Source organism: Girardinichthys multiradiatus, chromosome 2, assembly GCF_021462225.1.
Source record: "Girardinichthys multiradiatus isolate DD_20200921_A chromosome 2, DD_fGirMul_XY1, whole genome shotgun sequence".
Taxonomy (NCBI): Eukaryota; Metazoa; Chordata; class Actinopteri; order Cyprinodontiformes; family Goodeidae; genus Girardinichthys; species Girardinichthys multiradiatus.
The window spans coordinates 34,781,448-34,804,293 of record NC_061795.1 but is presented as its reverse complement, the minus strand read 5'-3'; positions in this window follow the sequence as shown (position 1 = coordinate 34,804,293).

The following is a 22,846-nucleotide window of genomic DNA, read 5'->3' as shown; positions in this document are numbered from 1 at the left end:
GACTGCAAGGGAAGCTAAGCTTCCCCTAAAATGTCAAAAAATAAGTGTTCAAATATATACTGTTGTGTGTACATGTCATTGACTAAATATGCGCTACAACATGCTCAACGTTTGTTCAGAATCAGCTTCTTATCACTCACTCATTCCTGCAACTTCACAGTGCTTTAAACAGTGAGTTCAATTGCGAAGCAAAAATGCCGGGCTTTGTCCCACCCATTGGACGCTCAGCGTCTCTGGGGGTCTATGGGGCAGTGGGCTGACACCGGACGCTCAGCTTCTGCATGATGATTGGATGATCTGTCTGAGGCTGAATCCCTTTTTGATTGACAGCGAAATGAGCAAATCAGCGATACACACACACATACACACACAGACACACACACTGTGTTGTTGTACTTCAGCAAAATAACATGAAACACAACTAGTTACTCTCCCTTTGCTTTTAACTGGGGTATTTAGCGGCGAGCAGACAGACATTGAACGTAGCGGTGCTCGTTTTAAAGGTTGACCGTTCACAAAAACCTCGAGCTCCGAGGGGAGAGACGCAAAGCAAGAGCATTGAGGCTTCATCATAGCGGAACAGTTCAGAAACTATTTAGAATGAGGGGAAAAAAACTATATGTATAAACAGATTAAGTTGTGTTTTAGACTGCCTATTGGTAGCGGATCTGATCTTCTTTGTTTACTTGTGAGTTTTTGCAGCCGTAACTGGTTCTGGATGATGGCTTCATAGCAGACAGCCGTTCTTCCCTCTTCTCGGTACTGCGTACCGGCACAGGATCTTTTAGTGGTACGCAGTACCGGACCGTACCGGCTCACTTTCACCCCTGTATATATACAATGAAACTGAAACACCTGTCATTTTAGTGGGGGAGGTTTCATGGCTAAATTGGACCAGCCTGGTAGCCAGTCTTCATTGATTGGACATTGCACCAGTAAGAGCAGAGTTTGAAGGTTCAATTAGCAGGGTAAGAGCACAGTTTTGCTCAAAATATTGAAATGCACACAACATAATGGGTGACATAACAGAGTTCAAAAGAGGACAAATTGTTGGTGCACATCTTGCTGGTGCATCTGTGACCAAGACATCAAGTCTCTGTGATGTATCAAGAGCCACGGTATCCAAGGTAATGTCAGCATACCACCAAGAAGGACGAACCACATCCAACAGGATTAACTGTGGACGCAAGAGGAAGCTGTCTGAAAGGGATGTTCGGGTGCTAACCCGGATTGTATCCAAAAAACATAAAACCACGGCTGCCCAAATCACAACAGAATTAAATGTGCACCTCAACTCTACTGTTTCCACCAGAACTGTCCGTCAGGAGCTCCACAGGGTCAATATACACGGCCGGGCTGCTATAGCCAAACCTTTGGTCACTCATACCAATGCCAAACGTCGGTTTCAATGGTGTAAGGAGCGCAAATCTTGGGCTGTGGACAATGTGAAACATGTATTGTTCTCTGATGAGTCCACCTTTACTGTTTTCTCCACATCCGGGAGAGTTACGGTGTGGAGAAGCCCCAAAGAAGCGTACAACCCAGACTGTTGCATGCCCAGAGTGAAGCATGGGGGTGGATCAGTGATGGTTTGGGCTGCCATATCATGGTATTCCCTTAGCCCAATACTTGTGCTAGATGGGTGCGTCACTGCCAAGGACTACCAAACCATTCTTGAGGACCATGTGCATCCAATGGTTCAAACATTGTATCCTGAAGGCGGTGCCTTGTATCAGGATGACAATACACCAATACACACAGCAAGACTGGTGAAAGATTGGTTTGATGAACATGAAAGTGAAGTTGAACATTTCCCATGGCCTGCACAGTCACCAGATCTAAATATTGAGCCACTTTTGGGGTGTTTTGGAGGAGCGAGTCAGGAAACGTTTTCCTCCACCAGCATCAAATAGTGACCTGGCCACTATCCTGCAAGAATAATTTTTAACCAATTTGGAAATTAAACTGACTCTGACTGCACTGTTTCATAGTTAGGATTAATTAACGTATGAAATCTGCATGAATTGTATTGTGAATTGGCGCTATATAAATAAAACTGATTTGAATGTAATTATATATATATATGAATTTAAATGTTTTTATTTAATTACAAAAATTAATTAACAGATCAATTATATTCTAATTAATTGAAATCAAAGAGAATAGACACAGGGCAAATATCAGTGACAAAAAGAATACAGAAAGTACCTGAATCCAACAACCCTAACCCACATAAAAGAACAGTGGAACATTAATTAGAAAATAATTGGAAATAGTTATCAAATGCATGAACTATTGTGACAGCAACTATGATGCATTTGGCTTCTTGATACACATTAAACATGCAACTTTGATAAAAATACTCACGTAACAACACTGGAGTCTGTGCAATAACAGAACAGCTCTACTTCAAGGCAATCAGCAGAATAATTACCTGAGATAACATGCACATCTTTTAACCTCACTCTAACATTTAGCTTCAAAAACAAAAAAGGTCATTAATTGCTTTTCCTCTTTCCCATGTGGCTGATTTAATTTTACATAAGAGTCCCCTTTTCTGTTCTGAATTATTTTAATCAAACCAACGTTGTTGTCCCGTCTTCTCTCTCTAGTTAGTATTTGTAAAATCAGAAAGAAATAATTTAAAAAGGGATTTTACTTTCATGTGATTAACAAACAGCTGGACAAGCAAAATGTAATGGGAATTAGTGTTATTATTAAGGACAAAAAAAGATCATGCAGAGGGTGCTTGCCATTGCCAAGGTTCTGATGACAAGTATTGTACATAGATTAGGATTGAGAGGACCAAGAGAGTATTCAATGTGCGTCTGCTATCCGATAATCAAGTTCAAATTCCATTAACAAAGCTCTGTCCTAAGCAAAATTTCCTCCTCATTAAAAGGTTTAGAGACAGCATTACTTTCTCGTATCCACTCCCACGCGAAAACATGCGCCTGCCTAATTCATTTACCCATACTTCCGACACACACCAACTGTATAATTGCAGTGGTAATGAACGTGTTAAAGCAGCAAATTGGTATGGGAATAGCATTAGCAAACCCGCAACACTGGCTGCTCCTTGCAACCATCTCTCCGAATGTGCATCCACTTGCCACCAGGCACACTCACAAACAAATTCAAAAAAAAAAAAAACACTTGACGGAAACTGGAGTATCTGTTCTGGCAACAGAGCTAAGTTTCCTGGTAGGTCTGATTCAAATAGCTCTTTGCCGTCATGTTGCAAGAACTTCTGAGGCTGTGGTCCAATGGGATTCTTTTGTCCTTTGTAGTCAGTTAAACAAAGCAACAGTTGAAGGTCATGTGGTTTTAAAAAATAAGCAGCTTACATGTTTATCAACAGTAAAAAGGAAATATAGTGAGTCTTTCGAAAAGCAATTGACCGTGATATTCTGAAGTTGCAAAATAGTATTCTTTTGAACGGCAGAGTTAGAGGGTGATATTAGTGCTAAAAAAGGAAGCGATTTTGCTGAGAGGTCAAAATGGATAAAATTGGGTGAGTTTGAAGGGATGAATAAACCCTCAAAGCCTTGAAATAAATACTTTTCAAAGAGATGAGCGAATCATACCCTGGCATAAGTGTTGGGTGATGCATACAGTGCACCTTAGCTATGTGAGTTACAGGTTTTCAAAGGGTCAGATTTTTATTTGAATAAATAGATAAAGAACTTATCAAAAGGTAGGGTAGAATAGAATAGAATAGAATAGAATAGAATAGAATAGAATAGAATAGAATAGAATAGAAGTAACCTTTTTTGTCCTCTCATTGGGGGACGTTGGGGGTACAAATGGACATTTCAAATGCAAATCGAAGTATGCAGATTTACACAAAGATAAAAATAGAAAAAATAGAAGAATATTTTAGCAATATTTAATGGGAAACTAAAGAAAAAAAATCCTCCTTTTGTGTATGTTAAAAACAGTAACAATCTTAGGTATTACAAATTGCATTTTAAATATTCTGTAATAACTGTCGAATATTCCTGTCCAGACTTGACTAGCCCATATAATGTTTTTTAGCCTTGTCAAATTCTATGGTGGTCCCATTGTCTATGAAATCATTAAAAATGCTCCCTTTTTAAACTTTTACAAAACAGAAGGGTTTTATGAATCCCACACTGATTTTAAAGAAACTCTATTCAGTGTAAAATGACCCAGTTCAGGATTGATGTGTTTAGTGTATTTTAGATTCTCAACTACAAATGACCAAATGTAGTCCAGACTCATTAATAAACTGACATAGCTCTAGTTTAGCACCGAAAAGAAGATTTAAAGCAAATGATAACTTTAGCCAAGTTAGCCGCTAACAGTAGGTAAGTTGCAGTAGTCTCACAGTGCTTTTATATCTTGTCATCTGGGTGACTGACAGACAAGAAACAGGCAAGTAACTCAGTTTTCAACCATCCTGACAAGAAGCTTCTATAAGCCAGCTCTTGTAACAACAGACAGTTTAAGACTACTTCTTTCAGTTATTTCAAAATAAGGAGTCTCAAACATAGATAAAACAGGGTATCAAGTTTAAAGCACTCATCTTCATATCTGGGGCTCTGACAGCTGATTACAATTTATCAAACTTCCATGCTGACGGCAACCTGATAATACTTCATGAGACAGATTCACTTTGATGAGAAATATTGTGTTGTTTTAATCCCACAACATCTCCTGACTCAATACTTTCCCAGTGTGGTATGGTGTGGAAAGGTAGCGTTTAAAACGTTCTGGTACAGTACAATATGGTACAATACAGTCTGGTATAGTGCTGCATGGCTTGGTCATTAACTAAATTTATATTTAAGTAGAGGATGTTACACCAGTCAGGGATCACAAATAAGTCATGAGTTTTCACTAAATCTGAAAACCATCTGTAAACGGATTTAGATGTGGAAGCACACAATTATTCATAGTTCTAATTAATAGAATAGATAATTTTACTTCTGTGACCCCATTAAAAGTTGGTCAGTTGGTTTGTAAATGTTAAAGGAAAACCGTATCACAAATTAACATTCTTTTTTCTAGCTATTTAAGGATTGTTGAACACTACTCTAATAAGGGCAAAATTTAATTTTCTTTTTTTTTCATGCATTTATTGTTAATAATGTGCACCAAAATGAGTACATGAATAGGTTCAAAATCAGTAAATTTAGTAGGAGTTTATTAAATAAATGCAACTGTGAAGCCATCTACAAGAAGGGACAGAGCAGACTTTACTTCTTGAGGAAGCTTAGGTCCTTTGGTGTTTGCAGCAAGATGCTGCATATCTTCTATAAATCTGTTGTGGAGAGTGTGATCTCTTCTGGCATCATATGCTGGGGAAGCAACATCAGAGCCAGGGACTTAAAAAAGCTCAACAAGCTGATAAAAAAGACTGGCTCTGTTCTGGGGACTCCTCTGGAACCTCTGGAGATCATTGTGGAAAGACGGATTCTTCATAAAATGAAGAACATTATGGAGAACCCTGAGCATCCTCTTCATGAGACTGTCCTACAACAACAGAGTGTCTTCAGTCAGAGGCTTCTTCAGATCTGCTGTAAGACGGAGCGCTACAGGAGATCCTTCCTGCCCACAGCCATCAGCATCTACAACGACTCTTTGAAGAAACCTTCATAATGAGCTACAACATTTAATTTCCCTTTGGGATTAATAAAATATTTTTGAATTGAATTGAATTGAACCAGAGTATCCATCAAATATAAGTGTAGAAAATAGTCAAATTTTCTATTACCTATATTAAACAGCCTTTTTTAAAAATAGTGCATGCTTGTTTATCGATGTTGGTTTCAGGTTCGGTGTACATGCAGCACATCAGGTGAAGGATTCTGTCACATTTCAGTCTTTATTTCTGTGAAAACAAATATTCTTACTCCACAGTTGTATGTAACTGTGGAAAAATGACTTACAATGGCATTGCCTTATTTAGGACAGTATATTGAAAAAACATTCTAATTAGATTTAAGCAAAAATATTGGCCAAGTTTTATTTGTTTGTTTTTTAGATAATACTTGTATAGGTGTAACAGCTTCGTTTCCTCAGCTGTAAGTTCCTCTTTCAGCAATAATTTTAGACTATTAAATTCAATTTAGATCTATATGCAGTTATTAACATTATTATGTAATGATGGTAGAATTTCTAGCTAGTAGTGCTAGTTCTAGCTAGTAATTATTGAATAATTTTCTATACACAAGAATTTTTGAATATTACTTTTAAATAATAAATGTCATGCCAGGAAAGGTTTTTTCAGAGCAGATGAAGAGTAGAATAGCACGTACCATAAAGAAATTAATCAAATATACATCATAGTAGTATTGAATAGCCAATAATGAAAAATAACAATAACATAAACATCTAATAAACAAAATCTCACTGTACAAAGCTTACTTAAAGAAATCAGAATCAGGGGAAAAAAACTTATTTTTAGGCACACTCATCTTCAAAATTTTGGTCAAGTCTAACAACTTGTACAACAGTTGAGAAAATGTATGTTTTGGAAAATGCCTAATCACTAAATCATAAAATTAGATAAGTAAATAGATCTTCACTGCTTCATGATTGCATTTCCTTTAATGAGTAGGACTGAGGGGGAAGGAGGAGGAGTGGAGGAAATGAAGACTGCAGCAGACAGATGGGATACCATAAGATCTGGATATGCGAGTTAGAGGAGAGCATCAGATCGATTAGACACAGAGTTAACACAGTTTGTTACAGTTAAAAGGCAGTTGTTGTCCTACAAGATGAGAAATAAAACTCAGTGACATGACAGATTAAATTTAAAAATGTAAGTTTTAGAAGCATACAACTCAGTATTTGGCAAGTGTGAAATGGCTGTAAATGATTCCTATATTTTTATTGCCCCTGCCAAACATAAAGAAAGATAAAACTCAATCAGAATGAGGCTGCTGGTTATTAGGTATTTTTTGTGGTTTTGGTCTTTTCGTATCCTACTTTCTTGGGTATGAAAAGGAGCCATCTGGCACGAGATCTTTATTATCAAACACAATATGTTAGTACTAGGAATATTTCACACCAGCATTGACAAAAGATTGTAATTTCTTATATTCTATTCATAGTCTCTGTTAGGAAGTTGTGGCTGTGTGGATGCAATAAAAAGATTTTCAAGAAAAATGGCGCTTATAGAGCTGTTTGTTATGATCAAGGTTTTTCAGCTTTTGGTTTTCAATTAAGATTAGCTAACCTTAGATTAAAAAGATGATAATAATACTTGGCTTGTTGTAGTGGACTTTGCACTGACCACTGTTTGACAGTGCAATATTAATATTAGTAATAACTCAGTGAATAACTTTGTTTATGGGTTAGGGTGGGTTAGAGTAGGGTTTATATCCTACTACTTTGTCAAAGCAATTGGCAGTTACAAAGTGGTAGGATACATTTATCATCAAGTACAAAGCATCAGATACAGTGTTGTAAAAAATGCCACAACTGGACTCTAGATCAGGGGACAGGTGTCTTCACGAGTGACGAATAAACCCTCTCTTTCTGGCAAACCAGTGGATGACTGTGGGTTTGGCAGTTGCTGGGAGACCGACCCTTGCCTGATTGCATTGCATGAAGTCTAATGTTTTGTGTAGAAAGGATTATGACGTAGGATGTTTTTCAGGAGTTGGACTTGGCCCCTTGGATGCAGTGAAAAGATGTCTTAATGTTTTAGCGCAGCAAGACATTTTGGACATTTTATACTCTCAGTTTCTTGTGAACAATTTGAGGATGCCCCCTTCCTGCTCCAACATGATTGCTCACCAGTGAATTAACCAACATTAATGTGAAAGAATTTGACTGGCCTGATCTCAACCAGATAGAACACCTTTTGGATGTATAGAGTGAAGACTGTGAGTCAGATGTTCTCATTCAACATCAGTGTGTGACCTCACAGATGCTCTTCCATAACATTTCAATCTGAAAAGACTCACAAAGAGAGGGATGGCAATTAGAAAAGTTTTAATGATGAGAAATTACATGGTTATTTCTTTGGCGCTCGGACCTGGGAGGAAGACATGAATGCTGAGAATGACATGAGCTAAGATGATCATTTGTAAGGCTTAGATTTAAATGCGTCTTCCCCCTGATCTGACACTGGTGGTGGATTGGCACCCAGGGAGCGAGGAAGCCAGGAGTAGATGTGATGGAAAATGGTGGAGGTGGGGTGGAGGAGGGATGAGCTCAGCTGACAAGCGAAGATGAACACGGTAGAAGCTCCTTTAAAAGCAAGGCGTCGGAAGGTGATTGGATGGAGAATCAGATGGACAGGATGCTGATTGGAAGGCCGGGAGACGCACTGAAGAGTCACCGGAAGGTGGAGGTGGTGAAGGTGAGTCGTTCGTTCGTTCGTCGTCTTCCGCTTATCCAGGACCAGGTCGCGGGGGCAGCAGACTCAGCAGAGACGCCCAGACGTCCCTCTCTCCAGACACCTCCTCCAGTTCTTCCAGGGGGAGCCCAAGGCGTTCCCAGGCCAGCCGAGAGTCCCTCCAGCGTGTCCTGGGCCGTCCCCTGGGCCTCCTCCCGGTGGGACGTGCCTGGAACACCTCCCGAGGAAGGCGTCCAGGAGGCATCCGGTATAGATGCCCGAGCCACCTCAACTGGCTCCTCTCGATGTGGAGGAGCAGCGGCTCTACTCCGAGCCCCTCCCGGATGGCCAAGCTCCTCACCCTATCTCTAAGGGAGTGCCCGGCCACCCTACGGAGGAAGCTCATTTCAGCCGCTTGTATCCGTGATCTCGTTCTTTCGGTCATGACCCAAAGTTCATGGCCATAGGTGAGGGTAGGAACGTAGACCGACCAGTAAATTGAGAGCTTTGCTTTTCGGCTCAGCTCTCTCTTCACCACAATGGACCAGCACAGCGCCCCCATTACTGTGGCAGCCACACCGATCCATCTGTTGATCTCCCGCTCCATTCTTCCCTCACTCGTGAACAAGACCCCGAGATACTTAAACTCTTCCACTTGAGGCAGGAACTCCCCTCCAACCTGAAGAGGACAAGCCACCCTTTTCCGGTCGAGTACCATGGCCTCGGACTTGGAGAAGCTGATCCTCATCCCAGCCGCTTCACACTCGGCTGCGAACCGCCACAGCGCATGCTGTAGGTCTTGGCTAGAGGGGGCCAGCAGGACCACGTCATCCGCAAAAAGAAGAGACGAAATCCACTGTTCCCCAAACCAGACCCCCTCCGGCCCTTGGCTGCGTCTAGAAATCCTGTCCATAAAAGTTATGAACAGGACCGGCGACAAAGGGCAGCCCTGCCGGAGTCCAACATGCACTGGGAACAGGTCCGACTTAGTGCCGGCAATGCAGACCAAACTCCTGCTCCGCTCGTACAGGGACCGGATGGCCCCTAAGAAAGGGCCCCCGATTCCATACTCCTGGAGCACCCCCCACAGGGCATCACGAGGGACACAGTCGAATGCCTTCTCCAGGTCCACAAAACACATGTGAATCGGTTGGGCAAACTCCCATGAACCCTCGAGCACCCTGTAGAGTGTATAGAGCTGGTCCAGTGTTCCACGGCTGGGACGAAAACCACACTGTTCCTCCTGAAGCCGAGGTTCGACTATCGGTCGGACTCTCCTCTCCAATACCCTGGCGTAGGCCTTACCAGGGAGGCTGAGGAGTGTGATCCCCCTGCAGTTGGAACACACCCTCCGGTCACCCTTCTTATGTAGGGGGACCACCACCCCAGTCTTGCCAGTCCAGAGGCACTGTCCCCGACGCCCCTACAACATCCAGAGACTTGAGGTACTCAGGGCGGATCTCATCCACCCCCGAAGCCTTGCCACCGCAGAGCTTTTTAACCACCTCGGTGACATCAGCCCGGGTGATGAAAGAGTCCAACCCCGAGTCCCCAGCCTCTGTTTCCACCACTGAATGCGTGATGGCAGGATTGAGGAGATCCTCGAAGTACTCCTTCCACCGCCCGATAATGTCCTCAATCGAGGTCAGCAGTCTCCTACCCCCACTATAAACAGTGTTGGCAAAACACTGCTTCCCCCTCCTGAGGCGCCGGACGGTTTGCCAGAATCGCTTTGAGGCCAACCGGTAGTCCTTCTCCATGGCCTCACCGAACTCTTCCCAGGCCCGAGTTTTTGCCTCTGCCACAGCCCGGGCCGCAGCACACTTGGCCTCACGGTACCCGTCAGCCGCCTCAGGAGTCCCACAAGCCAACCACAGCCGATAGGACTCCTTCTTCAGCTTAACAGCATCCCTTACTGCCGGTGTCCACCACCGGGTTCTGGGATTGCCGCCACGACAGGCACCGCAGACCTTACGGCCGCAGCTATGGGCAGCAGCATCGACAATAGATGCGGAGAACATGGTCCACTCGGACTCTATGTCTCCAACATCCCCCGGGATCTGGTCGAAGCTCTCCCGGAGGTGGGAGTTGAATACATCCCTGGCCGAGGGCTCCGCCAGGCGTTCCCAGCAGACCCTCACTATGCGCTTGGGCCTGCCAAGTCTGTCTGGCTTTCTCCTCCTCCAGCGGATTCAACTCCCCATCAGGTGATGATCAGTGGACAGCTCAGCCCCTCTCTTCACCCAAGTGTCCAAAACATGCGGCCGAAGGTCTGATGATACGACAACAAAGTCGATCATCGACCTCCTGCCTAGGGTGTCCTGGTGCCAAGTGCACTGATGGACACCCTTATGTTTGAACATGGTGTTCGTTATGGACAATCCGTGACTAGCACAGAAGTCCAATAACAAAACACCACTCGGATTCAGATCGGGGAGGCCATTCCTCCCGATCACGCCTCTCCAGGTGTCACTGTCGTTCCCCACGTGGGCGTTGAAGTCCCCCAGCAGAATAATGGAGTCCCCGGGAGGGGCACTATCCAGCACCCCCGACAGGGACGCCAAGAAGGCCGGGTACTCTGCTCTACCACTCGGCCCGTAGGCTGAAATGATAGTCAGAGACCTCTCCCCAACCCGAAGGCGCAGGGATACGACCCTCTCATCCACTGGGGTAAACCCCAACACGAGACGGCTGAGCTGGGGGGCAACAAGCAAACCCACACCAGCCCGCCGCCTCTCCCCGTGGGCCACTCCAGAGTAGAAGAGAGTCCAACCCCTCTCAAGGAGAAGGGTTCCAGAGCCCACGCTGTGCGTGGAGGCGAGCCCGACTATTTCTAGTCGATATCTCTCGACCTCCCGCACAAGCTCAGGCTCCTTCCCCCCAGCGAGGTGACATTCCACGTCCTTCGTCCGCCACCCAATCCTCTTTGCACCGGTCCCTCACGGTTCCCCCTGCAGGTGGTGGGCCCACTGGGGGATGGCCTCGCGTCTCTCGTTCGGGCTTGGCCCGGCCGGGTCCCGCGAGGAGCAACCCGGCCACCAGGCGCTCTCCGACGAGTCCCGACCCCAGGCCTGGCTCCAGGGTGGGACCCCGGCTCCGCCGTACCGGGCGACGTCACGTGCCTCGATATTTTGTTCTTCATGAGGGGTTCTTGAACCATTCTTTGTCTGACCCATCACCTAGAGCCTGTTTGCCATGGGAGACCCTACCAGGGGCATTTAGGCCCCAGACAACATAGCCTCTAGGATCATTTGAGCACTCAAACCCCTCCACCACGTTAAGGTGACGGTTCAAGGAGGTGTCTTTCATTCTGAATTTTCGTCAAAACTCCATAAACAAGAATCTAACAATACAGTAGTTTAAACTCTTGCACACTTCAATGAATCTATGCAAGAATTTATACAATTGCTTTAATAATTTAGACATTCTACAGAATAAAACAAATTCCTAAATTAATATGTTTCTATTTATATTCTTTAACATCTGCAGGCTGCAGCATAACAATTATGAAAATGAAAATATTATACAATATGTCACATGTTACACTTACCTCATCTGTTTCTGAGTGGAGAATAAAAAACGAGAAAATCAGAACACTTAGGGAAAACATCAACAATAAAGGCTGGAATAAGCACAAAGGCTCTTCGTTAAAAAAAAAATCAACAGATACTGAATTAGCTTGTCAGGTTGATGTGCTCACCATATGAAACAATAAATTGACATAGCAAAGACTAAAAATAATTTCATGAAAATGACATTTTCTTGTAAACAGGAAGCTCTTACCATTGAGCAACACAGATTTAATTATACTGTTCATGAATACTCAGAGTGAAGCTGTGTTTTCATTGAAGTTTTCTATCTGTAATCCCAGAGGTTTCAGATCAAATATGCCCCAAACCTAATGCTGTCCCTGCTTCTAAGTACAACTCTATGTTCCTGTAACCCAATTAGTGTTGTGCACTTTGTTTGAAATGAGGCAACAGCATAGACTTCGCATTGGCTTGCCTGTGCTTCTTTCTCTGAGGTAAAGGCAAGGTTAGGGGGTAAATTGCCTCTGTTTGGCTGGAAATTAATCATTGCAAAATTTACTAACCCGCCCTATATATTTAGTAACCCTGTGAATGTTCTTGTGCTTTACAAGTTCTAGCATTTTTATTCATACATGTGTTCTCTTTTCTGTCACTGTTTATATACATGTCATAGTAGTTCACCTTTCCACCCTTACATAATCCACAACGTGACATGAACTGAAATTAAATATAATTCTATATGTGCATGGTGTCTGTAGTCGATTCTTTGTAGTGCAATGCAGGAAGACTGCAAGCTATGATTAATGACTATTTGCCTCTTCCATTAGAGATGAAAGAGAGGACAGTGCATTGTTGCAGAGGGAGTGTAGACCTGATCTCTCCAAAGCGGTTCTGTTTCTTACTGAATTCAGGGGATTTGGAACAAAGGCTTTGGCTTTAAATTGTTATACACCCAGCCTTGGAAAAGTGGTACACTGCAGCATGATTACGCCTCTCACGTTTTCACAAACTGTCACTAAAAACAACGAGTAGAGGACACACAATGCTTCAGGGGAAAATATGCATACTAATATATTGTCTGCCTTGAAAATACATGAGACCTTTTACTTTGGTGTCTTGGCTTCTGAGTGCTGCTTTTGCAAAGCTAAGCAGAACAACATCTCTTGCAGAAGGTTAGAGTGACACTGTCAGTACTGATGGATGAACTTTAGTCAGCTATCACTCACAAGTGACAAACCCAGTTAGGATCACTTAAAGAAATTTGGTTTAGACTTGCATTTACATTTATCTAATAAGCATTATTATCGAGACACGTTCTGCATTTTTGTGTGTTTAGCAAAGCATAATCTGAGAACAACTTACACAATTCCCACGGTGAGATCAAGAGCCTGAATATAAACGTTCCTTAATTAATTTCTATTACATCTCAGAGGACCAGTGTGCAACACCTAAATGTAATCACATCTTAATTATGAAAACATTTGCACATGCACCACAGTCAAATGGTTTTATATGTCAGTGTGTTCATGTGTCAATTTATTGCCCGGTATACTCTACATAAAAGCAAACAGTAAAAAAGTAAAATATCAAGGTTTTATAACTAAGTCTGAGCATCATTATAAAGACTTTATTTTCCTTAAACATAAAATACATTAATAACTTGTGCTTTCAATATATTGCTTAAAATTATGCAATAAGGAAAGTTGTCCCTGCTATAATGCACTGTTAAGAGCAAAAAAAGTGACAGTGACTCTAAAAAAGTGTAATTGGAGGGTTTGTTTTTTTTAACAGGTACAGCACATATTTTTTTATCATAGTGGAATCTTGCATTTGTTTGCGTTGCACATGCTCTCAGAAAGGCAACACAATTCTGGATCGGATTTGAATAACAAGCACTCAATGTGACCGATAGCTTATGAGGTATTAAAGCAAACAACGAAAAAGCTGATGAAGGTGTCGTGCACTACAGGGGGTTCCGCAGGCCCTGTAAATTTAAAATAGCCAGGGTAACTTTTTAAGTTCTCATCACACAGTTTCATTTATTATGCTTTTTTATGTCTGCTGGCATATCTAAATTTATTCTTAACTGTGAAACATTGAAACATATTTTTTGAAAGATGGGTTCAACTCTTCTGCCTTGGCAGCCACGTGAACTTTGTTAAAGCAAGTGCAGACAGTGTATCATAGCATAACATACAAAAACCAATAATAATAAACAAAAAACTTTCTTTTTTTGTCAGTAAACATGGTAGATTTAATTTTAAGTGCATTGTTTTCTTGCATGGACCTGGCCTTTAAACAACAGAATTCAGATCTAACCCAGAAGCTTAATGTCAGCCAGTGTTATCCATTCAAAACCAGTTTTGATGTGTCCCTGGGATCTCTGTGCTTCTAGAGCACACAATTGTGTCCAAATCTCAACCATCCTGTAACGGAAAGATATCAGATATAACTCTTTCTGGACCCACTGAGATTGCAAGCTTAGTGTGCAGAGTGTGAGTATTTTTTTACCACTACTTTATTTGCTTTAATTATGTAAAACACCCATGAAAGTAAAAGTTCAAAGTATGTTGAACAGAGACACCTACATTTTTCCAGTAATTTTCCAAGCAAGCAAAAAAAAGTCTGTGAAATGACAATCTTTTTGTTTACTATGTATTAAGCCAGGGGATGCTATAAAGGTAAATCATCCTAATCCTAACTGGGGTGCCATGCTGTAGAGTCTTATTAATGTTTAACACTGCTGGTTTACTGGATATACAGGCAGCTTAGTTTGTTTGCCCAGAATAGGGTGATCATCCATGACAAGCAGGTGTATCTGGCAGTCTCCAGCTTGATGCTGCATGAGGATATCCGCTGGGGAACAAACACAAACTTCAGAAATGATAAACAATTATTTTTCTTTTCTTTGTTTTAGCTTTTATTTTATTCTTTAGATTTATTTTTGCTGGGAATTTTTTATTCAATTTATCCACATTTTTTTAAATTTAACTGTTGGCTTTATTAAATACTAATATCAGTTACCAAGTATTATATTGTTGTGTTTGCAAGCAACTGTTTTTTCTTCATTCTACGGTGTAATTTGCTTTCTTGTTCTTATTGCTCACCTGGCCTACATTTACTTCTTACCAAACATCTGTCTAGTGATGATAATGGCAGCATGCTGTTGTGGGGTTGTTTTGCTGTTTGTGTTTTTGATTGTTTGTTTTTCATTAATTTTTTTTTAATTTACTGTTTAATTTCCTTTCTTGTCCTCATTGCTGCTGACTTTGCCTTTATTTACGTTTTGCCATCTACCTCATGGTGGTGATAGCATCATGTTGTGGTGTTTCTTGGCTGTTTGCTTGTTTTTGATATAAAATCCGCTTTATTCACCAAGTTTATGCCCACAAACAAGGAACTGACTTTGGTTCAACTTTGTTTTTAATAATCTTAAGGGAATGTCAGCCCTGATAATCCTCTCTGCAGACCTAATTGTGTGTTGTAGTTTGGACCTGTCCTGTTTTGTGGATGAGGCAAACCACAGTGATGGATGTAAATCGGCAGTGTAGAAGATGACTAGCAGCTCCAGTGAAAGGTTGGGCTTAGGGTTCTTGAGTTGCCACAGGAAGTACAGTCTCTGCTCGGACTGCTTCTTCCGGGTTGGTGAAGTGTGGTCAGTGCAGGTTCTCAGGCATGGGGGAGCGGGCACTGTCAGGCCCCAGGGCTTTCCTGGTCTCCTGATGATAAAATAGCCTATTTAAATCTGCCTCAGAGCTCTTAAGTCCAGGCATGGGGACTGAGTAAAGGATGATGGTTGGTGCATGTGGAGCTTTTGTGTCAGAATGAGATGTGGATGATTTTTTTGGCAGGTGTGAACGGCTGATTTTCAAACCTTAAGTAAAAGCTTTTAAGGTCATCTACCAGATGAGGATTCTGGTCAATGTGGGGGGATGGGCTCAGCTTCTTAGCAGATGACCCAACTGATGTGGGGTTGTATGTGTGAAAGGTCTCGGTCTGTACACAGCTGTTCACAAAAACTGGTGCAGGAAGTGATTGTTTCAGCAAGTTCATTCAGGTCAGTGGCTTTAGCTTCAAATCCATTCCAAATGTACAGTCAAAGCAGGCCTGTAGTTCTTGCGTTGACTGTACCATTCCTAACAGTCCAAACCACAGGCTTAAAAGTTTTTAATTTCTGGCTATAGGTTGGAGTAAGATGAAGCAGACAGTGATCAGAAATTCTCAAAGGTGACCTGGTGACAGTGTGATATAAATCTTTTAAAGCTGTGTAACAATGGCCCAGTGTGTTTTTATCCCTGGTGAGACATTTAATATTGTTAGCCTCATAGCATAATATCCAAAGTAATATTTTGGCTTGTATGACTTTGGAAATTATGTTATGACGCTGACAATATGCTTTCTGTATTTTGGAGGTTCATTGGAAATGTTTGCCCTGTTAAAATCCCCAAGAAGAATGATGACAGAGTTTGGGTGTTTTTTTCTCCACGTCTGTTATCACCTCAGTAAGCTGTTTTTCAGCTTCTGACAAACATGCTTGTAATGGGATGTGAACACAGGTCAGAACAAAGAAGGAGAACTCCCTCTGTGAATAAAAAGGTTTACAGTCTATAAAAAATTACTCGAGGTGAGGGCTACATTTTTTCTGTAACCCTGTGACATCAGTATCCCTCTGACCACTGTGCAGGACTTGTATATGTCATTCCCAAGACGAATTGACGCTGTATTGGCTGCAAAAGGAGGCCCTACACCATACTAATAAATTATTGTGGTCTAAAACCAGGTGTTTCAGTTTTATTGTCCAACCCCTGTATCTGCCACATGTTATCTGTCTTATCTTTTGCAAAAATATAAACAAGTATATCCAAAGAAATGATGTATGATGATTTTATATTCTTTGACATGTATTGAATAAAATTAGTAGTCTTTGATTAACAAGTTAAAAGATGTATGATTGAAATGTGGTTAAGAACTGAGAATTAGAGGAAAAACATTAAGGTTTGACATTCTCAATTAGCTATATATGAAAGAAATATAACATTAATAATTTGTAAAGCATGAATAAAAAGAATGAAGTGATGGTTTTGCAACAGTGTTTTAAAGTGAATGCTGAAAGCTGAAGAATGAAATGTGTAATACTGTGTAAAGTTTAAAACTGAGCAGATTAGGGAAAAAACTGGAGGATGACAAGGAGTGACGAGAGCCAACTGCATTCTGACAGCAACTGGAGGATGCGACGACAGACCAGCGTAGCTATTATTGGCATCTCCAAGGCTGAGAAGCAGAATCAGTAGGTCACAATGACCATGACTAAAGTATTGAGCAATAATCAAGAAGCTGAGCTGAATAGGTTGCGCAATAACTAAGAAGCCTAATAAGGGCCTGATCGGTGAAGGCATCAAGCTCTATAAAAACAATGCTGAGAGCAGAAACGGGGTTGTTTCCTCGCAGAAGACCAGCGAACAAGATCGGACGGAGAAAAGAGGCTTAGATGGAAAAGGAACGACTGCATTAAAAAGAGGATCAACCCATGTGCCCAGAAAGGACTGTTCCTCAAAATTAAGAATCTGATTTCATCTAAAGCCTTTTTATCCAGACAACAGAAGTGAACTTGATCGGTGAACAGCTGATTGCTCTGAGTTTCAGGCTTCTGGAAGTCCTGAATCAACCTCATTTATGTCCCCGGGTTTCCTTCAACTCTTCAGCCTCTGGAAACTACTGTCTTCGGAGACAAATAACAACAAAGATCCTGTTTAACCATCAAAGTCTGGAGCATCAGTGCCTGCCACATAAAGGAAGAAGAATGAAGATTAAGTCGTATTCCCTTCAAGAAACCACTCATTACCAGAAGAATTTGTCTCCATCAGGTGCATGGATGAGCCTCCGTCTTCAAAGCCTCTCCAGACCCACTAGTTTCAGCATCAGGGAAAGATAGGTTGAGTTGATTGATTCATTTCTATTATTGAAATTATTTTGTGTTGCCGAATTTAAGCTGTTACTGACCCCTGCAAAAGCATTACTAATTAAAAAAAGCATATAAAATTCTAGTTAAATCGTGGACATTCAATTATTTGAGTCACCGTATTGTTGGTTTTTCATTGGTGGTAAAAAGTCTTGTTACCTGGTTCTAAAATATTTTAGGAGGATTTTATAGGTTGCCTTAGTCAAGTTTGTTAAAACAGCGCCCTTGGGGCTCGTGCTGAGCTACTAAAATTAACCTAGCCCATATACCAAGAGCCAGTTGTAAATTAGGGAATGAGCAGCCGTGAACAAAAGTGACTGTCGAAGGTGTGGATGACTGCGATAGGCTACTCGGTCGCCCGGACCTCCAGTTGAAGAAGGGCGAGACTTTTGTATGAAGGCTGTCAGAGGCTAGGCGAGTTATTTCCCGATACCAGCTTAAACAGAACTTTCAGTAAACTTGCTTAGTAAGATCTTTCAGGTTTAGGGAAGTCCGGACCCGTTAGATGGAGAGCTGGATTGAGCAATCCCTTTAGACATAGGGAAGTAGGAGGGAGAGGTTAGCTCATTGGACAACGAAATCAGTTCATGTGTTTTCTTGGTTACCAAATGTTTTTCTGTTCAGTGCTCATGTTAGTCTGAATGCCTTTTGGGATTTGGTTTTCTGTTATTAGCAGTGTCGACTCTTTTCGGTGAGTTACTCTGAAGACTCCTCCACTTTTTTTATCCAAATGCCTCCTGAGTTATGCATTGTCAATTACTATTGTAGGATCTCTGCTCCTCCCCTTCTGGTTGGTTCTGGCAGCTCATTGTCTGCAGCTGCAACGCATTCTCCTAATGAGCTCATGGGCTTCTTAAGGTAGCTGCTGATACAGACCTTTGCTGGAACATAACCTCAGTTATGTGGACTCCTGTCTGTCTGCCTATCCGTCTGCCTGCCTGTCTGTCTGTCGACCTGCCTATCTGCCTACCTGCCTGCCAACATCTGGTAATACTCCCTCCTAAGGACTGCACTGTAAATATTCTCATCACCAGTACTCTCTCTCTCTCCTTGGATTCCTGGGTTTACCTCCTCCTCCTCTGGCTTCTGGACAATTCCAACTCAAGATTCCTTAAACAAAGTCTACAGTAGAAATAAACCTCATTTACCGTCTTATCCTGTGTGCTGAGTCTGTTTCATCCTCTGGTTTTGTTCTAATTCGACTATCTAAGCAATTCATGATAGTATGTTCCAGCCATCTAACATGTCGAAGAACAATTCAGATGATGAACAGACTTCCTTGAAGGAACGCCTACAATCTACTGAAACCATGCTTCAACAGATACTGCAACAACAAAGGACCACGGATTCTCATCTCACAGAACTTGGTGGTATGGTTCATGCTTTAAGCGAAATCATAACCAAACTCTCACCTGCCTCTTCCAATCCTCAAGCTCGTTTAGAGAATCCTCAGCCACCCACAAATCTATCTTCTGGGAACCGAGAGCCTGACTTCCGTCCGTCTGAAGTGTTTGATGGTAATCCTAATAACTTTGGTGGTTTTTCTCTCCAGTGTGAATTAGCATTTAGTCGTTCCCCCTCCCTTTTCCCTACTGCTGCCTCCAAGATTACTTATATTGTTACCTTGCTAAAGGGATCTGCTCTGCGCTGGGCGCGCACCTATTTGGCATCTAACCCTGTTGAGTCTCTTAGTTATGCCATTTTTTTCAGTCACTTCAAGAGAGTCTTCGATCAACCACTCCAGCAGGAGGCAGCAGCTAAGAAGATACTCACCCTCAAACAGGGAAGGAGAGCGTTGGCTGAGTTTGCCATCGACTTCCGGGTGGCAGCGCAGCAGGTGGGTTGGGATGAAGCGGCACTCAAGGGTATTTTTGTTAATTCCCTTGAAGATCAAGTAAAGGACCAGTTGGTTTTGAGAGATGAACCTGAAAGACTTCATGTTAATCAACCTATCGATCCGCATTGACAACCGTCTGAGACAAACAGAAAGGAACTACAATTCACAGTGGCAGCACTCTCTGGCGCCTCGAACCACTTTCCTCGACGCACCCACTTCCTCTTCAGAGGGATCTGCGGAACCGGAGACGATGCAGATTGGTCACACTCGACTCTCCCCAGAGGAACGACAACGCCGCTTTGAGGGTGGTCTTTGCCTATATTCTGGACAAGTAGGACATTTTATCACAAGATGCCCCAAGAAGGGAAAAGAGAGGACTCGTCAATAGGTCAGGGGACTTTGATGAGCATATCCCATTCTTCCCCTGTCTCTCGTCTGTGTTTTCCGGTCACTATTATTGTTGGCCAAGAGAAGTTTCCTGTTGACGCTTTTATTGATTCTGGTGCTGAACAGAATCTTATTTCCTCGGATCTGGTTGATAAACTTCAAATACCCTCTCAGCCTCTCAACAATTCCCTTTCTGTCACTGGCATCACTGGTCAAACCATGTCTCAAGTGAGATTTAAAGTGCCTCAGCTTCACATCATCACCTCTGGTAACCATCATGAATGGGGTGAGTTCTTTGTTGTCTCTTCCATCTCTCCACAATTAGTTTTGGGGTTTCCCTGGTTGCAGAAACATAATCCCGTTATTAATTGGGTGGAGAGCAGAGTAGAGTCTCCAGAACTGCTTAAAGACTGCTGTCTCTCACTCTATCAAACAACTCAAACCTTCTGAGCCTGTTGATCTGTCCAAAGTTCCACCTGAATACCACAATCTCGCACCTGTAAACAAGGGGCTCTTTTCTTTACCTCTGCATCACCCCTATGACTGCCCTATTGATCTCCTCCCAGGCGCTCCGCTACCATCCAGCAGACTCTTTAAACTGTCCGGACCCGAGAGAAGGGTCATGAAAGAGTACATTGAGGATTCTATAGCATCTGGGATCATTCGTCCGTCTACCTCCCCTGTTGGCGCCGGATTCTTCTTCGTGGGTAAGAAGGATGGCACATTAAGACCTTGTATTGATTATAGAGGATTGAATCAAATCACTATTAAAAATAAATACCCACTACCTCGACCTGCGCAATGCTTACCATTTGGTCCGGATCCGAGAGGGTGATGAGTGGAAAACAGCTTTCAAAACCCCCCTAGGACATTTTGAGTATTTGGTTATGCCTTTCGGGTTGACTAATGCACCCGGTGTTTTCCAGGCTCTTATTAATGATGTTCTTCGTGACTTTGTCAACCTCTTTGTTTTCGTTTATCTGGATGACATTTTGATTTTTTCCCAGGACATAGAACAACATCGCAAGCATGTCAGAACAGTTCTCCAGAGGCTTTTTGAGAATCAACTCTTTGTTAAAGCTGAAAAGTGTGAATTCAGTGTCACATCTGTGTCTTTTTTGGGTTTTATTTTTGAGGCAGGCAGGTACAGAACTGATCCCGAGAAAACCAAGGCAGTGGCAGAGTGGCCTACTCCAACTGATCGTAGGCAACTTCAAAGGTTCTTGGGATTTGAAAATTTTTATAGGAGGTTTATAAGGAACTACAGTCAGGTCACTGCACCTCTCACTCAACTCACCTCCTCTCTGAAAACGTTCCATTGGACTCCTGAGGCAGAAAGGGCATTTGGGGAATTAAAGACTCTATTTTCTTCAGCACCCATATTGACCCATCCTGATCCATGTGCACAATTTATTGTAGAGGTTGATGCTTCTGACATTGGCGTAGGGGCTATTCTATCTCAACGGTCTCCTCTGGATGATAAGGTACATCCATGTGCCTATTTTTCTCATCGCTTGTCTCCAGCAGAGCAAAATTATGATGTGGGCAACCGTGAACTGTTAGCCGTCAAGTTGGTGCTTGAGGAATGGCGGCATTGGTTAGAGGGTACTGAAGTCCCTTTTCTCATTTGGACTGATCATAAGAACCTCTCCTACATTCAAAATGCCAAGAGACTTAACCCCAGACAAGCCCGTTGGTCTCCGTTTTTTGCTCGTTTTCATTTTTCTATCTCCTACAGACCCGGTTCCAAGAACATTAAGCCTGACGCTCTCTCTCGCCAGTTCTCTCATTCTGACCAACTCAAGACTGAAGCTTCCATCCTACCGGATTCTTGTATTGTGGGCGCCCTCACCTGGGCCATTGAAAAGGACATCAGGGAGGCACAGAGGTCCGAACCTGACCCAGGTACTGGCCCAGTGGGCAAGCTGTTCGTTCCCAACTCTGTTGTCAATAAAGTTCTGGATTGGGTGCACAACAATAAATTGACTTGTCATCCTGGGGTGACTCGTATGATCACATTTACCAAAAGGTATTTCTGGTGGCCGACTATGAACCTCAACATTAAAGATTTTGTTGCAGCTTGTCCCACATGTGCTCGAAACAAGAACACTAATCAACCCCCTGCTGGTCTTCTTCAACCTCTGCCCACCCCTAGCCGCCCCTGGTCCCACATTTCCGTTGATTTCATCACTGGTCTCCCGCCATGACGGTAACACAGTCATCCTTACTGTTGTTGACAGATTCTCTAAAACAGCCCATTTTGTTCCTTTACCCAAGCTTCCATCTGCTTTGGAGACTGCCCAACTCCTGGTTCTCCACGTTTTCCGCATCCATGGCATACCTTTGGACATTGTTTCTGACCGAGGCTCATCTCGCAAGTTTGGAAGGAGTTTTGCAAAGCTCTTGGTGCCTCCGTAAGTCTTTCGTCTGGATACCACCCCCAATCTAATGGACAGACAGAAAGATGCAACCAGGAACTTGAAGTCGCCTTGAGGTGCGTAATAAATGACAACCCTTCTTCTTGGTGCAAACATCTCACATGGATTGAATATGCTCACAACACACATACTTCCTCTGCTACTGGTTTGTCCCCCTTTGAGGCTTCACTGGGCTATCTACCCCCGCTGTTTCCCAGTGTTGAATCTGACATCCTGGGCCCCTCTGTTCAGCATTATGTTTCCAGGTGTCGTAGGATCTGGCAACAGACCAGGAGGACCCTCCTACGCACCCTGGAACAAAATAAGAGGTTCGCTAACCATCACCGTTCTGCTGCACCTGTCTACCGCGTCAATCAGAGAATATGGCTTTCCACCAGGAAT